General features: G+C 38.7%; 1 pseudogene; it reads right to left on the bottom strand.

Annotated features, from left to right (window-relative positions):
* Positions 1-3,829: 3,829 nt before the first annotated feature.
* LOC109390538 (heterogeneous nuclear ribonucleoprotein A1-like) overlaps positions 3,830-4,304 on the bottom strand; it is a 3,522-nt pseudogene continuing 3,047 nt past the window's right edge.

Raw genomic sequence — 4,304 nt, 5'->3', positions numbered from 1 at the left:
TCCTGCGCATGTGTGCTGGCACCATGCAGCTGTTGTTTGTATGAGGGTATAAAATCTCACTTCCATTTTGAAGCGCTCTCTCTCTCTCTCTCTCTCTCTCTCTCTCTCTCTCTCTCTGGTCCTGGCCTTGGATGAATAAAGAGCTGTTGCTGCGTTTGGGGCACACAGTCTACCTTATGCCTTCATTCAGCTGGGCATCACACCACCCAGACCGTCCCTGATTGACACCCTCCAATCCGACAAATATATACATAATGGAATATCATTTATCAATGAGAAAGAGGGGAATTCTACCATTTGCAACAGAATGGGTGGAACTTGCAGGCATAATGCTAAGTGAGGCATGTCAGGCAGAGAATGACAAATACTTCATTGTGTCACTTATATGGCAATTCTTAAAAAACAAACAAACAAACAAAAAAACATAGAAACAGAGTAGAACAGTGGTTCCCAGGGACTAAAAGAAAATTAAGCAATTTTGTGACTAAATGAGCTAAACACTCAACTCAAGAAACTGGATGAATTAACCTCAAAGATAAATTAAGGAAAGAAAAACAAAGATATAAGCTGAAACAAAAGAAAACACCCAATAGAAATGGTCACTCAAACCCAACCTGATTCTTAGAAAAGACCATTAGAAGTGAAACACATAAACATAAAGAGGAAACTACAACATGATAACATAGGGGAAACAGCTAAAAATCCTGCAGAGAATTTTTTTTTAAATTATAGTTTCATCTTATGAACACCTTGGTGCTGATTATCTTGAAAAGTAAAATGGATCATTTTCTCAAAGTGCAATACCCCAAAGTGGTTCAAGAAAAAAGCAAAATACTGATATATACCAATAAACAATATAAATATAACAATTGTTTAAATATGACTTGTAAAAATCTAATGTATCACTTTGCAAGTACATTCTGACTGTTAACTACAGACCAACTTTTCCATGGTGTGATATAAGGCCAACTCCATAAGTCAACACAGTACTCCATAAGGCCAACTTTTCTAGGGACAAATTTGCAAAAATCTTATATAAAATTTTATCACATCTTTACGGCAACAGGACATTAAAAGAATAACACATCATGATAAATTATTGCAAGGATGGTTTTTAAAATCTAGCAGTGTTGCTGAATACCTTAATAGATGATATGGAAAACTCATCATCTATTGCATGCAGAAAAATATTTTAAATAACTTAACACCTATTTCATTATTTTAATATATGCTTTTTAAAAATAAAGAGGAAAGACTTCCCATAATATTAATAGAAAAAGAGTGCCTGTGTAAACAAGCAGGCAAAAAATACAGGACTCCAATGTATACACTCCCTACATGCATTATCCTCAATGGGTAAATGTTTGAAACAATCTAACTAAGTAATTAAAATCTAACCATTAATTTACATTAATAGACAAATTATTAGATATACATGTATACAGTTCAACAAATTACACAGAATTGCGTACAGAAACCTATAGCATTCTAAGCACCAGTTAGTGATCAATTATAAGTTGGAATAGCAAAAAGATTTCAGCCCCTTTAACAAAAGAAATCCAACGTCCCAGTGGAGAAACCAAAAAATGAGATACGCATATTTTTACTTTTAATGCATAAATAAATGAGAATTTTACCAGGAAAAACTTGCAGGCCGGCCGAGTGGCGCGATGGTTAAGAACTGGCTTGGGATGCCAGAGGGCCCCGGTTCGGATCCCACATATGAGAGCCAGTGACACTGCCCTCCGCAGCTAGGATGTTGAGCAGCGATCTGGAGCTGGGCTGCCGTGGGTCGCCGGTGCCGGCGTGGGCTGCGGCCCCTGCTGCAGTGGGTTGGCACCCCTGCTGCAGTGGGTTGCCATGGGTACCGTATGTAGCCGGCAGCCAGCATGAGCGGCCAGCAGCCGCAGTGGGTGGCCGTCCAGAGGCCAGCGACTGATCTGCCTCGCCTGGGAGGAGCGCAGTGATGGTGCCAACTTGGGCCAGTGGAGCAACATCCTCCGCAGCTAGACTGCAACAAAACGACAGCAACTTGTCTGTTCCCCTTCCCCAATTCCCCAGCACTGTTCCCATCCCCCAATTCTTCAATAAAAATCTTTAAAAAAAACAAAACAAAAAAAACTTGCTTTCTGATTTAAAATGTTATCATTTGCATCTGTTTTATGCTTGATAGAAAAAAACAAAGAAAGTGCTTGCCTTTTGTTAATGTAAAATCTTGATTCCAAATGATGATACCCTAGGACCCAGAAAATGATTTTCTTTAAGGATTCAGCCTCTAAATGAAACATGTTATGCTTAGGGTCAGGCTATATATGTCTCTTACCAACTGTAATGCAATCAACACTATCCCAATTCTAATACCCCCATTATCCAATCAAAATCTCTAATTTAATCCCACATAGTTTCCAAGTTCCTTCTAAGTGATTGATTCATTTCTTTCCCAGTTCTAGAAATGCTCTTATGGTCTGTTGAATACCAACACCCTAACTGCAGTGTTTGTCCCTGAAAATCTTTGCAATTTTTACCAAGAAACTATTAAGAAAAAAATTAACCCTACAAGTTTGAAAAACACAGTTTAAAAATAAAAGCTTCTTTGTAATAGATATGTATGATATAGCGGGGAGTGGGGCGGCAGATTGGGGGAGGGGAGTTGTCACTTTGAGGGGTAAAAAGTATAACTATTGTGTTGTACACCTGAAACTAAAAAAAAAAGAAAGAAAGAAAAAAAGAAATAGTTTGAGACGGGAAGGGTGCTGAGGAAGCTGGACATTTTCTTATAGGTGACAGGAAACCATTGAAGTTGTTAAAGCCAAAAATAAATAAGTAAATAAAATCTTCTTTTAACTCAAGGAAAGGATATCCCAATGCACATTTCTCAGTCATATATACATGAGATATATACAGAGGGTGCCAAAAAAATGTGTACATATTTTAAGGAAGGAGAACTGTATTAAAATTGCAATACTCAATATATACTGATAACAAAAGATGAATACAAGTTACATTTGACCTCTGCAATTACAAGAGGTGCTCAAAGTGGTTACCATCAGCATCCAGACACTTCTGATTATAGCGAACTACTGCTTGAGCAACGTTGACCAAAGTGTCCACTTGTATACGTTATTTTTGGCATCCCCGGTATATGTATCCCATATAATGGAGGGGGGGGATGCCAAAAAAATGTATACGCATGACTTGTATTCATCTTTTGTTTTCAGTGTACATTGAGTACTATAATTTTAATAGTTTTTTTCCTTTCTTAAAATGTGTATACATTTTTTGGCACCCTCTGTATATAGTAACCTCTTTACACTTATAATAAGAAAATAACTCTTTTGCTTACAAGCACAAATAGCAAAAATAAAGTGACCTACCTTCTACCAGTAAAATCCTTATTCCAGGTGAAGTTACTGCAGGACCTAGAGAAGGAGGTCTTCTTGATAACTAACCTCCCACATCCTGATGAGCCTGGCTTTATACCCGGGCCACAGTGTAATCTAATTAGCACCCATGTAGGGGAATCACGTAGCTAGATTCCTGATTAGTGATATCACTTTTTTCACGCCTTAGTTATCTGCAGCATGGGTATAGGCAAAAATTAAAACCCTTTCTTGGAATTCTTTACTTTGCCCAAAATAGTCACCTGCCTATACAATTATTCACAAATGCATTCCTCAAAATTTTTCCTCATATACATGACATTGTCTAAAACACATCTGCTTTGTACCAGGTAGGCCTTGCTACCACTGTGCTTGGCTGAGTTCACAAATCTCTTCCTTTTCACTTCCCTGGCTCATCTATCCTGCTAAGCTTTGTTTCCTGGAAGTAATTAAAACCTCCTGCCACTGCCATAGCTACTGATGCCACTGGAACCTCCATAGCCACCTTGGTTTCGTGGTTTGGCAAAGAATTGGCCTCCACCACCATAGAGACCAGAGCTTCTGCCTCCAATGTTTTCTCCTTTCATGGGTCCAAAATTTGAAGACTGATTATTGTAACTGCCAAAATCATTGTAGTTTCCACTACCTCCAAAATTGCTTCCATCATTACCAAATCCATTATAGCCATCCCCTGCCACCATATCTACCACCATGATGGCCACCAAAGCCACCTCAACCACTGAAGTTTTCTCCATGACCAAAGTCGTCATTCCCACCAAAACCACCTCCTCGACCACAACCGAAGTTTCCAGAACAACTTGGACCTCTTTGGCTGGATGCAGCATTAGCCATCTCTTGCTTAGATAGGACTTTCCTTACATGACAGTTGTGGGCATTCACAGGATGGCATTTCTTTTTTTTTTT

The sequence above is a fragment of the Hipposideros armiger genome, unplaced genomic scaffold, assembly GCF_001890085.2.
Source record: "Hipposideros armiger isolate ML-2016 unplaced genomic scaffold, ASM189008v1 scaffold_274, whole genome shotgun sequence".
Classification (NCBI taxonomy): domain Eukaryota; kingdom Metazoa; phylum Chordata; class Mammalia; order Chiroptera; family Hipposideridae; genus Hipposideros; species Hipposideros armiger.
The sequence above is the reverse complement of the archived record's forward strand: the minus strand, read 5'-3'. Positions and strand labels throughout refer to the sequence as shown.